This window comes from Lissotriton vulgaris, chromosome 4_1, assembly GCF_964263255.1.
Source record: "Lissotriton vulgaris chromosome 4_1, aLisVul1.2, whole genome shotgun sequence".
Classification (NCBI taxonomy): domain Eukaryota; kingdom Metazoa; phylum Chordata; class Amphibia; order Caudata; family Salamandridae; genus Lissotriton; species Lissotriton vulgaris.
Genome location: NC_141691.1, coordinates 1967666726 through 1967685927, shown reverse-complemented (window position 1 = coordinate 1967685927; position 19202 = coordinate 1967666726). Strand labels below are relative to the sequence as shown.

The 19202-nt window shown below is 49.5% G+C and overlaps 1 protein-coding gene across 3 annotated transcripts in view; it reads left to right on the top strand.

The window, feature by feature from the left end:
• The window catches only part of TSNARE1 (t-SNARE domain containing 1), a 1291163-nt gene that overhangs the window by 16464 nt on the left and 1255497 nt on the right, over positions 1–19202 (top strand). For 2 of the 3 annotated variants that reach the window (XM_086966284.1, XM_086966281.1), the window contains exon 2: positions 15591–15769. The gene's annotated coding sequence lies outside the window, so the exon portion shown is untranslated. The remainder of the gene's footprint in view (positions 1–15590; positions 15770–19202) is intronic. The other variant, XM_086966282.1, reaches the window with a different exon arrangement.

Genomic DNA, 19202 nt, shown 5'->3' with positions numbered 1-19202 from the left:
TTTGACATATGTTAAATTCTGGAGTGTTTTCATCTGATGTGTGTCACGTAACCGAGTTTAAGCACAATATAATATATCAAACAAGAAAGAGGGCATGATTGTTTCCTTTCTGATTGCCTCTGAAAAATGCATATAATTCCCATCAGTGTTTTCAAGGATATTTCACCACCATATTCTGCTCCCCATGTAGAAACGCAGATTGCGCTTAAATACTGATTTGTTTTGTTTATCTTATTTGTTGTTTTATTTAATGTATGCTTGTGTCCTGTGGCATTGTGGTCTTTATATGTCGGGTGTTGCTGTGTTGTAGTCCTTCAGCACTCATGCCTACATTTAGTCTTACATTTGTCTCTGAATGTCCCGGTTTTTGGTTCTTAAAATCTGATCACCTAATTATAGTGCTACAGCTCATGAAAAGTGTTAGACCTGTCTGGCTTTTTGCGTAGTCCCTCCAATTTATTATTTATTTTGTCCCCTTTTTGCCCCTCATACCTTTATTAATTTCTGTGTCCACTAGCTTTTTCTAGGTGTTGGTCAAGGGGATAGGTGTTCTTTCACCCTCATAGTTTTTCACCTCAGGCCTAGAGGCCTTTTCTGACAGGAATATAGTTGGAGTCACAAAATGGTGGCTACCAACTGTCCCAACTGACAAACCTAGAACCTGTCCCATAGAGTAGAATAGGGCATTCCAGAACCTTCTGGTCCCTTCTGGACCTCTGAGGGTCAGCCTATAAAAGGCGGAATGCTGGTCAGCCATTTTGTCTTGCAGTGTAGGCTGGCTGGAGGACAGGCTGTAGCGGAAGGTGGGGGTAGGATAGTCAAAGGGTTGACCTCCCAGTCTAGGGACGCTCCTTATTGATTCACCACCCGTCCTCCCTTTGGTTACTTGACCTGACCCCGCTAGGTGAGAAATCTGGGAGACCCTGGGCACCAACTTTCCTCCCTGGTCCCAGTATAAGGCGTGGGTGAGGGAGACTGTTCCTGAGGGAAGCCCCCCCCCCCCCCCCCCCCACACCCAGTAAGAATAGAGGCTTTAGGGCGGAACTTGAGGGAAGTGACTCCAGGATACTACTAACAGTGGCTATAAGGACTGTGAGCAGGAGAGGAGTCAATCGCCATAAATCTCAAGCCTATTTCCCCCTTTCCCTGGGGCCGCCCTTGCTAAGGAGATCTCCAAGTGACTGTAGTGGGGCTGGTAGCGTGTATCCAGCGAGGCGCCACAGAGTGCACAGGCCGCCGTGTTCTGCCCGCCTGTGTTGCACTGAAACCGGTGGTTGCGGCGGTCGCTTCGTGAAGAGGATCATCCTTCCCTAGCTGTCCCCTGTCAGCGCTGGTCCGGCACAAGGAACGCGTCAGCCGGCGCTTGTGGGCGGGACCGGAGGAGGCAGTACCGCAGTGCGAGCAGACTCCAAGCCGAGCCGCTGTTCTTCCGCGCATGCCCGGTCGCGCCGCTTCCCTTCAAGAAGGCGGAGGGGGGACCGGACAGGGAAGCGCCTGAAGCACAGCAGCGGCTCGAAGATAGTGCAGAATCTTCCTCTTCCCCTCAGTGCCACACGGAGGAGCTGGGCCGAGTGCGAGGGGAGAGCGGAGGAGCCCCTAGAGGCGGGAGAGCCTAAACGTCATTCGGCTCTTCTCTCCTGCCTGTTTTCCCTCGCTCCCTCTGGCATACCGAGACCCAAGCCAGCAAACTCAGTCACAAGTAAGGAGGCGGTTCAGAGGGGAAGTGGTCTTCATAGGAAAAGTAAAACGAGGGCAGGGAAGTGAGATTCATCAGTCACTTTAACAGAGAAACTGACTCAGTTTGTGCAGCGCCCCTGAGGAATCCCTGAAGGGTTTACATCGTCTGCTGTTTACTTTGGAAACCCCCAGATCGGTTCATTGCCTTCAGTGGGTTATTTCACCAGGAGAGCAAGTCTAAAGCAAAGGGGAGTTTGAAGGGCTGGCATGATCTTGCTGGAAACAGTGGTGGAGAGGGAGGGAGTGTTTAAACCCCTTTTTCTAGAAGAGTACTAACTCTGCTTCTTGGGAACTACTGCCCTGTGATGCAAATGTGACCAGCCGAGTAACATGAATGGTTTAACAACTTGTGAGGAATTTAGGAATCTTATATCTAAATGTACTGTGCTGTTGAGTTGAGAAATTGCTTAGTTTTCATAATTTAGCATCTTTTGAAAAGCTTCAAAATTTCATAAGTAAATGTGATACACTAAACTGTAATTTCTAAAGACAAGAGAGCAATTATTATTTTTATAAACAAGCTCGTATTTTTCCAACATTGGTGTAGTGTCATTTTTGGGTGTTATTGCGTTGGTTTACTGCTGGGTGGTCTGCAACCTTCACACATGTGCCTCTAGTGAATGTGTCTTACCCTAGGCCAGGCTACCCTAGGTGACCTGACATAGTTAGGTTCCAACAAAAAGCTACTAAACTCTCAATCATTTTGGCATGAGGGAAGACGTAGGTCTATTTATTAAGTGGACTATCTGTTGATTATGTATACAAAGGAATGATAAGTAGCATGTTAGCTGAACTATATTGATAATTGGAACATCATGCGTTTGAGACTGTGGATGCAGTGGAAACAGCAGTTTCTGTCTCCATCTGTGGGTTTTTAAGTTATGGATTTTAAAGAATGAAATTGCTTTCATTTTTGAGCCTATAGAGTTTTAGGTTGGCTCTTGTTTGTTACCTATATATTTAGGGGGGAAGTTTCAAATCTGTACCATAACCCCTTAACTGCCAAACCTATTCCCTTTTGCCCCTTTCTGAGCCTCTTTATAGATGTCTGAGGTGGATCACGCTTAACCATTCATATAATGTTTGCCTCAGAAGGTATCCAAGCCAAATTTACGTTCCCCTGTCTCCCCACATTTTCTCAATTCCCGCCACAGAAATTCAAAACATTGGTGCCTTTTAATTCTAAAGGGACCCAATGGTTTCGGATTCCTGTTGCGGGAACCTAGAAAATGGCCAAAATATAACACTTCTTTTTCAGGGAGGAAAAAGGGCTGTGCATGAAAGCATATTTTCCCCCCAAAAAATGCCATTAACAAAAGGAGCAAGCATAAATGTAAAAAAGCTGTTTTTACACCGTTTTTTGCATTTTGCTAAGTGTCAGTCGGTTTTCCTTATTTTCTGTGGTTTTGACTACTTGCAGTTTGCGGTGGAAATTGGAGTGAAACCCATGGGTGAACCCATAAAGCTTTACATTTCTAAATTCAGCAAGGGGCTTTCATGTAGATCGGTCACGGTTTTAGCAATGAAAACGAATCCTTGACATCTGGAAAATGAGCATGAAAAAACTTTGCATATTTAATGTTGTGCCCCAATTGCTTATCTACTAAAGAAATCTACTGTAACATCTGTCAGACCGTTCTGGTCTCAGTGATATATACTGTTTGTTGGTTGCCCAAAAAGACGTACCCAGAGCATTTAGCAATAGTGGTTATTTATGCAACTCTGAACTTGGGATTATCCATACTGTCATTTAATTCAGATGAAATTGAGTCCTTTCCTGCACAATGGTTTGGATTTAAAAGTTTAAAAAAATGGACAAAAATATAATTAATAGCAACTATTCTTCTATTTTGTATTCCCACATTTCCCAATAAAAATGGTACCCCGATGAATAGCAAGATGGCGGCGGAGTAGGACGCCTTTTCGTGCCGCTCCGGCGCTGATCCAACAAAGCATCTAACAGCACGATTCCGGGGGTGCCCACGAGCCCCTACGGTGGCGGAGACGTTCGCCTAGCAGAGCGGCGGACGTTGGTGGGGTCACCGAGGCGGTGTGACCTTGGGAGCACCTGCGAGAGCGTCCGCAACCCGCGGCCTGTGAGACCCCGGGCTTTCCAGCCATCGCGGCCCGGCGTGGTCGAAGGGCGGGGCCCTAGATCCGCCTGCAGGCACTGGAGCAGACGGAAGGCTGTTCGGACCAGAGCTTGGACGAGGGAGGTCCTGACGACGAGACCCGGCCCATACCCCACCACACCTGGGGGGAGGTGGGGCACTGGCCCCTGGCCAAGCAGTGACACTTGTACGACCGGTGGCACCTTACTATCGCCATCGACCGGCCCTCCCCTCGCGGGTGGCGCCAGCGGCCTGCTTGAACTTTCGTGGCCCCGGGCCTGGTCGCAGCACGGAGCCGGACGGCGGCGGGGCCCAGGAGTGATTCTATCGCTTATTGGAGAGCGGAGGCTCGGAGGGCCGAGGCGGAAGGTCACCGGCTCCCTGGGATTCCCGCCTGGGTTGCGGGAGACACTCCCGGGTCGAGTGCCTGAGTGCGGGGGGCCTGGAAACGCTTGGAGGCGACGGAGGGGACCGAGCACTTGATCCGCCTGCAGGCCCCGCTACTTCCCTTGGCCACGTGGGGCCGACACAGGGCGCGGTGAGCCGCCATGTCTACGGTGCAGCGCAAACGAAACCAGGGGAAGGACAAGGCCTCCCATCAACCGGCCTCACCTGGAGCGAGTGGGTCGTCGAAGCACTCTGATGAAGACGCCCCAGCGACGAAGGCCTTCATGTCGGAGCTGTTCGCATCCATCAAGGAGGACATATCGGAACTCAGGACGCAGCTCGCCTCCGACCTACGGGAAGTGCGGAGGGACGTGGATGGCATAGGAGAGAGGGTGGCGACCCTGGAGGACAGGGACCTGAGCGTGGCCACCGACGTTCATATGCTCCAGCAAGATATAATCCGCCTCACCGAGCAGAATTTGGACCTTCAACTGCACACGGAAGACCTTGAAAACCGCTCCCGTAGAAACAACATCCGTATACGGGCGGTGCCTTGGGACGGTGAGGCGGGAGATCTCCGGGGGTACGTTCGGGAGCTGTTTCTCCAGGTCCTGGATGAGGCGGACACGACGGAAATACGGATGGACAGAGTGCACCGGGTGGGCTTGCCACGGCGAGGGGGGGGCCCTCCCCCCGACATATTGGTGTGCGTCCACGATTTTCAACTTAAGGAGAGGATACTTCGGAAGGCCAGGGCCGTCGAAACGCTGCAATTTCGGTGCCATCGGCCACAGCTCTTCCAGGACTAAGCCGCATCTACCCTACAAAAGCGAAGGGACTTCCGACCTATCACAGCGTTCCTGAAAGAGAGGGGGATCGCCTACTCCTGGGGGCACCCTTTCAGAATAATTTTCAGATGGCAGAATCGCCTGGCCCAAGTACGCACACTTCAGGCGGCAAAGGAGCTCTTGGGATTGGCGGATGTGCCTTCCTCGCAGGCCACGGTGGCCTCTCCGTCTCGACGGCGCCGCCGTTCGAACTCATGGCACAGGGTGGGGAGCTCCCCCGCCGGATCCCCTACTAGACAGCGTCCGGACCTTTCTACCAGCATGCAGGAACGAGGGGCAGCAGTCGCTTCGGTGGCCTCGGCCACGTTGGCCGACTCACAGCTCGGCTCTGGGGCGGCGTAATCCCCGAAGAATGGCGGATCGGCGCCGGGGAGACTCGGGCCTTCTGATCGAGGGTTTAGCAAATACTCTGGTGGGAGACGAACTCGATTACGGCCAAGGGGAATAGTGGTTTCCTTCCTCTGGCCTGTCACTTGATTGGGGGCTTCCAAAGGACTTCGGCCCGCTGATCTTGTTGAGTATGGTTTTTGCACTTTTTTTTCCATTTCTGTATAATGTTCTGTGTTGGTTCGGGGGGGTTTTGGTTGGGGGACTGTGGGGTTGGGGGGGGGGGACCCGTGACGGCAGGCCTTTGGGGTTGAATGCTGGGTGTGAGTGGTGGAGTGCGCGCCATGCTGTAGAGGGGCTGATCCTACGACTGTTCTGGAAACGTTTGGGAGCACGTGGCTGGGGGGAGGGGAGGAATGAGGGTTGGGCGCCATTTGCATTTCTGATAGCAAGCTCTATGTGTGGTGTCTATCATGCCGATTAGTATAGGCACTTGGAACGTCAAGGGCTTGAATTCCCCTCAGAAGAGACAGAAGGTCCTGAAATATCTTGTAGACCATCATCTTGATGTTGTGGGACTGCAGGAAACCCATTTGGCTCGAAAGGATGAACTGCGGCTCCGCCACAGGGCGTACCCCATTGTGTACAGGTCCTCAGCTGTCACGAAGCACCGGGGGGTGGCTTTAATGTTTAAGGCAGCGTTGCATTTTCAGCCTGTGGGGGTCCGCAACGATAGAGAGGGGCGATGGTTGATGGTCAAGGGGCACGTCCAGGGCAGGCTGTGTACGTTTGTGGTGCTCTACTTGCCTAATTCGGGCCAGAATAAGTATTTGCAGGAGCTGCTGGAGAAGGTGGGGGACTTTGCGGAAGGCCTTGTGTTCATGATGGGTGATTTCAACTTGGTTTGGGATGGAGAGGTGGATAGCTCGGGGGGGCGGAGGGCGGACACAGGGGTCTTCTCGGGGGCTACGCAGCGGGGGGTGGAAGAGATGGGTCTGGTTGACGGTTGGAGGTTTTTTCACCCTGATGTAAAGGACTATACGTTCTTTTCCCATGTACACCACTCCTACTCCCGTCTGGATTACGTCTTCCTCAGCCAATCACTTAGAGGGAACATATTGGATGCCGTCATTCTCCCGATCTCTGTGTCGGACCACAGCCTCCTGGTGCTCACGCTTCGGTGGTCGCCTCCGGACACCACGAACCGGAAGTGGTACTTCCCGGCCTCGGTGGTCAGGGATGAGACGTCCCATCAGGCCTTGCGCCAGGCCATCCGGGACTTTTTTGACAGCAACCCCCCCTCGGACACGTCCCTAGTGACCACCTGGGACGCCTTCAAGGCGACGATCAGGGGGACGTGCCTGGGCCTCAACTCGCAATTGAACGCCTTACGTAGGAAGGAGAGGGAGGCGCTGGAGGCAGAGGTGCTCACGCTTGAGAGGGAGCACAAAGCTAATCCCTCGAGGGTGACCCTGCGTCCCCTGACGGCAGTGAGGGGCAGGTTGAAGGCGCACTATACGAATAGGGCTGAACTCACCCTATTGCGGCTGGGTCGGCACTCCTACTCTGGGGGTAACAAGATTGGCAGACACCTGGCCCGGCAATTGAAGGATAAGAGGGAGCGTGAGTACGTGGGTGGGATTAGGGACACGGCGGGAGTGCTCCATCACAATGACAGGGCGAAGGCTGATGTCTTTGGCCGCTTTTACGCCGCGTTGTACAAGGGGGAAGAGCTGGACACTGCTGAACAGCGTGCATTCCTACAGCGCTTGTCGCTTCCGCAGGTATCAGGGGCCTGGAACGATTTACTTGATGCTCCGATCACGAGGGAGGAGGTCCTCGCTGCCATCAAAAACCTGAAATTACACAAAGCCCCCGGCCCCGATGGGTTCACCGCTGTCTTTTATCAGACCTATGCGACTGAGGTGTGTGACTTCCTGGTCGCCCTCTTTAACGACATAGTTGGATCTGGGGTGAATTCTGGGACCCTTGCGGAGGCGGTGATCACGGTCCTGCCGAAGCCAGGGAAGGACCCAGAGCAGTGTGCCTCTTACCGCCCCATAGCCTTGCTCAACATAGACGCAAAACTCTACTCGGCTGTTTTAGCGAGCCGCCTGCAGGACCTGCTGCCGTCGATTATCCATGCGGATCAATCTGGCTTCATCAAAGGCCGCCAGACGCATGATAACACTAGGAGGGTAATCCACCTTATAGAGAAGGCGGACAGGTTCCGCATCCCGGCGGTCTTGGTGGGGCTGGATGCGGAGAAGGCCTTCGACCGAGTGGACTGGGGCTTTCTTTTCCACACGTTATGTGCGTTCGGTTTTTCCGACCGCTTCATCGCGATGGTGAGAGCCAACTTTTGCAGCCCGCGATCCCGGGTGGCGGTGAACGGCCATTTGTCGGCCTTCTTCCAGCACTCACGGGGCACTAGGCAGGGGTGTCCCCTCTCGCCCTTGCTGTTTGCACTCAGTATTGAACCTCTGGCGATGGCTATCCGGGAGCATGAAGGGGTGAAGGGCATCCCGTTCACTGGGGAACAGCACAAGATCACCCTTTTTGCGGACGATGTCCTCTTGTCGGTGGCCGACCCCGCTAACTCTCTCCCGTGTGTGCGTGATATTTTGCTGGAATTTGAGGCGGTGGCCGGCTTCAAGGTTAACTATGGCAAGTCGCATGTCCTGAACCTGACCCTATCTCAGGCCGAGGTGGCTCGGGTGAAGGCGACGACACCGTTGGCCTGGGCCTCGGGCTCCCTGCTTTACTTAGGGGTTCACCTCACTCCTACGGTTGGCGGCCTCTTCGCGGCCAACTTCCCGCCCCTTATGGCCAAATCGCGCGCGGAGCTGGAGAAGTGGAAGCCTAAATTCCTATCCTGGTTGGGACGGGTACACGCTGTCAAGATGGTCCTTCTCCCCAAGTATCTATACCTATTCCAGGCCTTACCAGTCCCACTGCCCTCCACTTTTTTTAGCCACCTCAAATCGATGATGCTGAAATTTGTCTGGCAGGGTGGTCGGGCGCGGCTTTCGTTTACGCTCCTGCGACGCCTGCTGAGTGAAGGGGGAGTAGGCCTTCCGGACTTCAACCTCTACTACAAGGCGGCCCAACTTAGAGTTATGGTGGAGTGGTCACAGCAGTTCTCGGACAAGCACTGGCTACACATGGACCGGAGTGTGGTAGGCCGGTCCATCTGGGACCTTGCATGGAAGCTGAAGCGGGACCGCCCGGTTAACGCGTATATTAGTACCCCCACGGGGACTACGCTGAAAGTTTGGGACACACTGGCTGGTGATGAGAGGTGGACGACCTTTCCTCCCCATTCACTCCATTGCATTTTAATCCAGAGTTCCCTCCGGCGCTCGCCGAGGGCCCCTTTGACGGTTGGAGGGAGGGGGGATGCCGGGCGTTACTTCACTTGTTCCATGGCCCCGATCCCCTGACGTTTGAGAACTGCATGCGGGACTACCAAGTGCTGCCAGGGGAGAGGTATCGGCATCTGCAACTGCTGCATTGGGCCACTTCGCCCGCGGTGCGGGAGGCGGCGACGAGACCTTTATCCGAGTTTGAGGCCTTTCTCCTGAAGACCTCGGCCATGAAGGGGACCATCTCCTTTCTATATCAGCTGCTGCTCCGCTCGGCCCTTTCCCCTAGACCGCGCTACATGGAGCAATGGGAGGAGATGGTGGGGAGAGATATCACCGACGGAGAATGGTCGGCGCTTTGGAAGGACATGACGCAGTTTAATCACTCCATTCTCCTGAGGGAGGCGCATTTCAAAACTCTTACGCAATGGTACATGGTCCCGGCTCGACTGCATCGCATTTTCCCAGCGGCCACGGACCGGTGTTGGAGAGGTTGTGGCCTTCTGGGGGACTTCCGCCACATTTGGTGGGATTGCCCGATCATTAAGCCCTTCTGGGTCGAGATCTTGTCCCATATTAAGGACATTCTGCAGTACCCTGTCGATGATTCCCCTGAGTTCATGCTGCTGGGTTTGAGAGACCCCGGCCTGGAACACCAATCACGAGCCGATAAAAAGATCTTATGGCTGTGTCTCGGCGCGGCCAAGCTCACGTTGGCCTCGGCCTGGAAACGGAAGGAGGCCCTGGCGGTTTCCCTTTGGTACTCTAGACTGTGGAGACTCTTGAGTCTCGAGAGAATGGCAGATATATTTATAGGCAAATACAAAAACTTCAAGCACGAGTGGGGCCCCTTGGTGACCTTTCTTTCCGCGGGCTTGCCCTCGGCTGTGTGCCCAGCATCGTTAAGGAATTTACACTTATTTCAGCTTTAGAGTATGCTTGTTGGATGATTGTGGTTTGCGAGCGGCGACGTCACGGGGGGGGGGGGAGTTCTTGGGGAGAAGGGTGGGTTGCTACATTGGGACGGTTACATCGCCGAGATGAGGCTTCATTGAACACTGGAGCGCTCCTGGACTATTTGCTGGCTGCACTACTTTAGCTACCCCTTGGTGGGGGACTGATCCGGGACTGCCGACATTACCAGCAACTGAAGACTTTTTGTCTTGCTGCTCTGCCTCATCTTCCTTTTAAGCCTTCCCACTGTGTGGGACCTTCTACGCGCCCAATGTGGTACCTTTTGTTTATTGTTAATTTCTCTCTGTCTGCAAAATAAAAAATTTTACAAAAAAAAAAATGGATAGGCTTATCACCTCCACCTACTAAATCTAGACATTTCTTAATACTAGACTTTCTGGAAAGTCCAGAGTGGTGCGACTTGTGTGGATCCCACAACATTTTCTTGTCCAGAATGTCCTAGATCCTCATATTTTGGCTAAAATAACACTTTTTCCTCGCATTCCTATGAGGGAAAGTTCTGTAATCTGCAGGAAGCCACCGAATTCCTACCACCCAGCAGTCTCAAACTTCTCCCTATTAAAAATGGATCAGAATGGATCTCTAGCAACTGTCCGTTACCTTCTCCTTGTTGAAAATGTGTTGAATGGCAAGGATGCCTTAAGAGCACTACATTGCCAAGTTTAAGAGGTGTAAATAAGGGACATCATCAGCTCCCCATCTTTTAAACTTGTAAAAAGTGTCCTGCGACATTTAACTGCTGGTACAGAAGATTTGAACAATTTCATACAACTTGAAGGAGATGCATTTTACAAAGACATACCAAACAGTAACACCAGTCAGATGAATCCTTATGAGCAAAGCATAAGGAGAGAGGTGATGGTATAGCTGTTAACATGCTTTTGTTTACTGCTGATGGTCTTTCTCATTAGCCTAAGTGAGAGCGCAAACATTACATGGAGGAACCTCCCTTTCGCCCTGCACAACACCCAGACCCCAGCCAACTCATTTCTATTTCGAGAGCCAAGCTTCAGCATTACTCATCCTTGATTCACACACCGTCATGTTAAAGGGGGAAAGAGATACTCCCAGTGTGGTGCGAAAGATTGCAAAGGTAAAGGTTAGTTTTGCTGTTATATCACTATAGAGACAAAATCACCCACAGTGCCATGATGTGTACATGTAGAGATACATTAAACAAAACATTTGAAAATTAGATTACTCTGCCTGTCTGGTACTGCCATGGAAGACAGCATAAAGGATGGGCTCATACATGCATCCAATACTGTGTTTTGACAATACATATGGAAAACGGACCTAGAATTACATACACAAATAAATCACCACTGAGTCAATTTCAAGTAGTCGTAGGGCGGCTGAACACTTTTCAGTTCCGACCCCAGCTTCTATGATCTAAAGGCAGTAGTAAACGCCACAGCTTCCATTATCTAAAGGCAGCACAATACAAAGTTACATTCAAGGTAGAAATGTACAGGAAACCCATGAGATTCATTGTGAAAAATACATTTTTATTCGCTATTCTGAACATCAATTCTTAATTTTTTTTTATTTTCCGGAGATGTTGAATCACAAACTTTGGTGCCTTTCTACTATTGTTTCAAGTCAGCACAAACAGTTGTACTTTTCTCGTACCTTTACACACCTGGTGTTGACATACCTGCTCTTTGCTCGTCTGAGGCTTAGCTGTGACCCACTTGCAAAGTATATCGTGGATTGTTTTATTGTCTATCAATGTATGAGAAGGAAAAAGCAATGTCCACTAATACTGTTTGTACTCGTTTGTTCGATTGTCTGTCAGCATATGAGATTTTGATCCATTCCATATCCTTGTTACCAAATAAGGGATGGATCCGTCTGTAAATATTTTGCACATCCCCAGGTAGTGCCGCATGTATAAATAACCCTGCAGATCTTTGTATGATGTCCACTCTTTTCATAGCCACCCTTGCGCTGTAAATATGTGTATCCAAGCGAAAATAATAAATACGAGGTACTTTGGCAGACCTCTGACTATTGGTCTCTTTGTAAAGTGGAGACTAAAGGAATTCAATTTCCACAGCATACAGGTTTTGATAAACTAACATGCAGACCTGATGGGCATCACAGCATCATGAGTAACTTTATTGTCTGTTAACCCCTTTCACCTGCTCTGAGACGCTGAGGCTGCAACGTTCTGCTCAGACACGGCCACCATCCTCTCGGAGGGACTTTTCCAAATATGGCCACGTTGGCCAGAGATTAACCTTTCAGAGGCATGAGCTTGGAGTGAATGGCCACACAACAGCCATATTCGCCCGCTAGCATTACCAGCATAGTATGTAACTGACTAGAGTGCTACAAGATCCCAACCTTTGGCTAATTGGGCCTAAGACCCCCCTCTCCATACTCCCCATATAAAGATATGAACCCAACTGGTAGCGGAAGCTGAGCCCTACCGTCAGTCAGGACTGTCTATGTGCCTATGTCCCAACATTAGTATCCTAATATAAACATTGAGTCGATGTGTGAATGGCTGATCCATGTCCTGCTGGTTACTCTGGGCACCAACATGACATAACTAGCTCCGAAGCAGCTTACAAGTCCTGTAGATACTGGTTTGATACAATACTGGCAATCTAGATTTTCCAGCCGTCTGTAGAAATCAGCTCAGTATGTGATCAACTACGCCCTTCTCTTGACCCTACACAAGCATCGTCATTACATGTGACTAACAAGTCCAACCTTCAACAAGAACTGGCAATGTTAAGACTATACTGTCTAGCCAAACCACTCTAAGGTGCCATATATTACCCTAAACCGACTGTACCCCATCCGACTATCCCAAGTACTTGTAACATTTTAGAGGCATGAGCATGACTGAGTGGACACTTTACCTGGTTGACTCTCAGAGACATCTGCATGTCTGGTATGAATCAGAATGGACAGTCTATCGGAGATCAGCAGACATAGGACTATTTCTACCCCAGCCATACTAACCTCCAAGAGGTGCATCTGAAATGTGACTGGAATTCGATGTCATACCTTTACATCTATGCCGGTTATGTGACAGAACCAAAGGCTAGCATATGATGCGTGGGGCTCCGTCCCAGGCCAACCTGCCAATGACACGCACAACAGAGCTCAAATGTTCATAATCTTAAATCCTCAACATGCGTCAGTGTGTGCAAAGTGTAACTGTCCAATGAAAACCTATAATAATAATAATAATAATAATAATATGAACATTTATAGAGCGCCTGGTTGAGGAGCTGACTGCAGAAGAACCTGACTACAGAAGAACCTTCACAAATCAAAAGACCCTACAGGCGATGAAAAAGATGTGTTTTCAGGTCTTTCCTGAACCTAGCCTCTGAGACCTCTATCCGGAGGCTCGGGGTAAGTTTGTTCCAGTTCTGAGGAGCCAGGAGGCGAAACGACCGACCACCCATCCTAGCCCTCATGACCTTGAAAACAAGTAGCAAGCCCGTCCCGTAGGATCTATGTTGCCTTGTGGGAACATAGCGTGTGATCAAGTCAGCCACATATGTGGGCCTGTTCCCTGGGAGATGCGATGACATATGCAGAGTGCCCTAAACAACACCCTTTCCATGATGGGAAGCCAGTGAAGGGTTGCCAGAGCCTTCCTAGAGGAGGCCCACCTCGGTTGCATGAGGACCAGCCGCATGGCTGCGTTTTGTAGAAACTGAATTCTATTCAAACATAATGCCGTGGAACCCAGGTACAGTATATTTCCGTAATCAAGGTGAGATGTCACAGGAATAGGAAGCAAGTCCAGAGTTTTACGAAGGCCCTTAACACCTTGCCCGCGGCGCCGATTCTCCACCGGTGTTGAACATTCCATTCACGGGTGTGGTCATGACGGAACGGTTCCGTCATGAGCATCGAAGGGGTTAAGGATCCCAAAACATGGTACCCACAACCCGCCTGGTTTGATATTCAAAGGATATACTTTAGGATGCTTGTATACTGTACATGAGAACCCAATTAGTGCAAACAAAGCATACATCAAAGAGGCGGTGTCTTCTTTTCACTTAGTCTGTGTTTGGAGCTATAAAGTGAAAGATTTGCCATCAAGTTTAATATAAGATCAGGCTTGAGTGACTGACCATTTCTAAGTTTAAATTTCAAGTGTTCAGGGGAACAGATATAAGACTCAAATAAAACGTGTGCCAAATTGTTTCACGGCCTCATTCGCTCACTACCTGAAGTGACACTGGATCACAAACGTTTGCATTCAAGTTATTTCGTTGTTAGCTTAATTAACCTATTTAGTAAACATAGCAAATCGTTTATGCCATGCGCACTACCTTTGTAGTGTGTTTTACATGAACAGTACATCAAGCCCAATCAGAAAGCGAATCCTTCATGGGCAGGCACAAGGAAGACTTTCTTTCAAAAGATTATCAGGAAACCAGGGAACGCTCGGACTGTTTTTATTTTGATCAATGCACAGGAGACATAATGCTTCCCCCCAGAAAAGCAATGGACACTGAAGAGGTACAGCTGGAAAGGGGACAATGTCCCTTTTGAAAGGCAACTAGATCACTGGATGTTTTAGAAAAAATGGGTTTGGGGTCAGTCTGCATTATGCCATATGCCCTACCTTCTGTTAAAGCACCAACATCCTTTCTGCACCCCTTGGAAAAAGATTGGAGGATTTACCCTCTGCATGTCCTAAGGAGTTTGAAGGAGGTCTAAAAGCCTACCAGGGATATTTTTTTAAAAAAAAGTATGGCAACTGGTCCGTCGTGACATCAGGCTACACTTCCACCCTTAAAGCTCCAACAGTCTTTCTGCCCCCCCTGTAGCCCAGTGATCGACATCCCCTTGGCAAGCAAAAGGATATTTTTTTTTTTTGGGAGCAGGTTTGACATATGGACCTCTCACTATCCATGAACAATGTCTGCAATATTAAGCCCCTGGGTCAGCTATCAAGAACAGGGAAACCCTACAAAGAAGGGTCTTCAATAAAAACCAGAGACCCTGGCGATTATACAGTGGTGTGACTTTCATGCATACCACTACATTGTTTTGAGCCAGAATGCCCTGTCATACATGCCAGAAGTGGGATACCAGGCAAAGTAATATCATTTTCAGATGTTTTGTTTAATGTATCTCTACATGTACGCATCATGGCGCTGTTGGTGATTTTGTCTGTTAGGTGACAAGTAAAGCAAAACTAACCTTTACCGTTGCAATCTTTCGCACCACACTGGTAGTGTCTCTTTCCCCCTTTAACATGACCGTGTGTGAATCGGGGATGAGTAATGCTTAAGCTTGGCTCTTGAAATAGAAATAGAAATGAGTTGGCTGGGGTCTGGGTGTTGTGCAGGGCGAAAGGTAGGTTCCTCTATGTAATGTTTACGCTCTAACTTATGCTAATGAGAAAGACAATCAGCAGTAAACAAAAGCATGTCAACAGCTATACCATCACTTCTCTCCTTATGCTTTGCTCATAAGGATTCATCTGGCTGGTGTTACTGTTTGGTATGTCTTTGTAAAATGCATCTCCTTCAAATTGTATGAAATTGTTCAAATCTTCTGTACCAGCAGTTTAATGTCGCAGGACACTGTTTACAAGTTTAAAAGATGGGGAGCTGATGATGTCCTTTATTTACACCTCTTAAACTTGGCAATGTAGTGCTCTTAAGGCATCCTTGCCAATGAACACATTTTCAACAAGGAGACGGTAACACTGACAGATGCTAGAGATCCATTCTGACCATTTGCTGAAAGGCTATGTAGATGCGCCTGATTGAAGTCGACTCTGTTTTGGATACTGGAGGAATGAGCCGCTTCTCTTTTAGCTTATCCAGTAACAATGCTGTTTTGTTTTCCAGCAGGTGTGGGCCATCAGGTGCAGGCACTTGCAGCCGACCACTGCTATCTTCCTCTACCAGGTAACGCTGACAGCAGCAATACTCTGCAGTACCTTTCCCAACTGCCTTCAACACTAAATTGCAACTCCTCGCTGCCTCATTCTAGCCGGCCTTCATTCCATCTGCAGCAGCTGCTTCGGGTAAGTAGAGCAGGTGCCTTGGTCAATGGCTGCCCTGACCTGGTTTTGGGATGTGGAGAACAACTAATGTGCTTCTTGTTTTATCTTGTTATGAAACAAACATTTGAATAGGGTGATATAGCTTCCATGGTCGTATCAAAACAGTAGAATATTACACCATGTGCCATACAGAATCGCTACCCAGAATTAGCACGGTACACTCGAAACTCAGAATATTCTTCATAACACAGCAGCTCCGAAAAGCAAATGCGGGACAGGGAAAGAAGAGACAAAAGAGCAATGCCAGAGCTATACCAGAACTAGACCATCTTATCCCTCGTTCCCCCGAAGAGGAGTCCCGATGACTCGCAGCCTATAGGATCAATATGTTTCTCAGCTCCTCAACTTTCGCCCCCAGATTACTCGGCAACACTCAGTTATGAAGTCAGAACAGAGCTTGATCTAACTTGTCCACAAAGGCCTTTTGCTGGGTCTACTTGAGAAAGCAGGTGCTTTTCTCCCTCCTAATCAATCCTCGAACCAGAAGCCCATTGAGGCTTCTATTCCTTTCCAGTTCAATTTCTCATTGATGGATTTCAGTGCTTTTCTTCTTAACACCATTTGAGGACTCAATTTGGCCAACTGTAGGAGCCCACTATCTCTCAAGTGGCCACCTTCAATATACGCTCTCTCATCCCAGCAAAGTTAACTGTAATGAGAAGTGGCCTTTGCTCCCCCTTCTGGGCTTGTTGTTAGAATGTCGAAAAGCTTTCACAATCATGTCTGAAGCCAACTCCCGATGCATGCTCAAGATACAACCTAAGATCCTCGACGCTACAGCTTCATCTTTCACCTAATCTGGGATCCCCAAGTCTCTGACAATCACACCTCTGCAGAAGTCATCCAGGGTTTCAGTTTGGTTTCAAGTGCCAAAAGAGGCTTAAATTGCCCGTGGAATCAAACAGTTTAGTTTCTCCAAGTTTCCTTCCAGTTTCTCATCTGTTTCCTCAGTGTGACCCTCCAGCTTTTGTAGTCGCTTCTGTGCTCTCTTCGTGTTCTGCTCCACTGCCAAATTTCTGCGGGAAAGAGATGCCAGCTTTCTTTATACCTCTTTGAATATATCTCTGATGGTGCCAGTCTCCTCCTTCCTTTACTGTGTAGTGTTTTACTGGTGTGTAACAGCATTTGTTTACCTGCCATCCTCACCGGCTCATCAGTTTAGGGGACAAAGGTATTTTCTCTCCTGTCTTAGGGGCAGTGCCTTGCAAATTGAAAACGTTCTATTTATTTTCCTTTTTTTGCTTCCTTGATCTGCTTTCTTCTCTAATGAGGCTCTAGGTTGTCTGCAGATGGTCTTACGCCTATTCAGGCTGCCAGCCCAGTGGATGGTCTCGAGGCCGCTGTTACGATCCTTGCAACAACCACCTGCTAGTCATCAAGATGCAGCAGTTCCTCCCTGGCTCATCACCTCTGCTTCCAGCCTCCACCAGGCCCAGGTTCAACTCCTTGCAGGTCCGGCTAGCGTACATGGCTTCGAAGGACTGTGCGTCTGTCTCCAAAATAAAATGGATGATGCTGCATTGCCGCTCCCCATCTTACCTAGGGAGTAGTGAGCAACTCCTGCACAGTCCCGATTCACTCTTATGACCTGGGGCTTGCCCTTAATTGACTGACTCCAACTGATTCAACCACTTCTCCATCGTTCATTACTGCTATAAAAGTATTTTTGCCTCCACAAGCTGCTTCTTTCGTTATGTTCCTTAAAAATCTTCCTGTCCCATCTCGTTCCCAGTCGGAGAATAACGAGCAGCTGAAAAACAAAACCATGCATTGGTTTCCTACCCTTTTTGAAGACTCCTCCTTTTAAGAATATTACTTTGGTAAGATGCGTCGGCTGGATCCGAAAATCCAACAAAGACTTTGGGAGGAGGAGTGTATCATAATCAACTCAGAGATAAGTTCTTGCTGATCAGCCTGTTCTCCCTTATGTCCTCTGATCAAGTTTTGAAACCAAGGAATTGTTAGCCGTGTTTAGAAACCTGACATGATGCATGGAGCTGATACCCCTAACCTCTTTGATGTTTGTTTTCCCACGACACTTAATGGTACGACACAGAATCAATATTCGCCTCTTTTGTTGGATGTTAGTGATTGACAGCCAATGAGCCACCCTTGTGGACAATCTTTGCCTCCATTAAATTTTAGTTATGTTCTTATGGGGTAAGGATCAGATTATGGCTCCTAGTGTATCTAATTTAGGCAGTGATGTATGAGAAGTTGCTCCGCTAGAGGCTGTTGGTATTTTATCCTGAAATGTGGCCCAGATTGACTCCAAATTGCAATGTGGTAAAAATGAATTTACAATAGGGGGGGTGGGATGCACTCCATTATTCCAGTATGTCTAATTCATCCATACTATTCAATGATTGCGTGCACATTAGTTAGGTGCCATGCCCAAACGGCACCAACTTAGTAACAACTCCAGGGGGTGGGGCCTCATCTCGTCCCAAAAAAATTGCACTGCTGTGTGGCCTTTGCCGTAAATTATACTCCAATTTTAACAATGTAATCCTAGTAATCCTTTTAATTCTTCTCTGTGATATGGTTTCTCTTGCTTGCTGGTCCGCACGTGGAATTATGTGCCATTTTTAGGTCTCGCCTGTCGATGCGCATGCGCATCGAGCAAGGCGAGAGTATTGGCACTTATCCGCTCTTTATCCACACTGCAAGGAATCGTGGCGATTCCTTGCAGTGCACGAGAAATTTAAGCTCAATGCGCATGCGCATTGAGCTTAAATGCGCGTGCCACATGCCCCCAGCCGCCTGCCTTGCCTACTCTCTCTCACAGCCTCCCCCAGCTCCGCCCCCTCACTACTTGATTGCACGGCCGCTAGGCCGTGCCTCCCCTACTCTCCTCCCCCCTCCTCCTCTCCTCCCCTGCCTGCCTGCCGCTAGGCCGTGCCTCCCCTACTCTCCTCCCCCCTCCTCCTCCTACTCTCCTCCCCTGCCTGCCTGCCGTGTCGCACCTCTCCCCTCTCCGCCCCCTCCCCTGCCCGCCGTGTTACGGTGAAAGGCTTGTTTGTTTATTTTACCCGCCGTGTCTCTGCTGCTTCCCCCTGTCTGGTCTCTCCTCCTCTCCCTCTCTATACCCTCCCCCTCCCCCCCACCACTCCCATCAAGTCCCTCTGGCCCTTCCCTCCTCCCCGGACCCCTCCTCCCCTGCCCCCTCCACCCTTTCTTGTTACCACTTGTAAAGAGAAAGCGGGCCCATTCACAGTATGGCGTGCAGGCACAGGCTGCACTTTGGGGTCGACCAGATCCACCCAATCTGTTTAATCCTGGCGGCAAGCGGTTGGTGTGTCGCAGGGGTCTCCACAGGTCTCACCAGGTAGGGTTTACCACTGACCGCAGTTCCAGGACGCGTTCAACTTGTTTAATTTTTTTTATCGGGAAT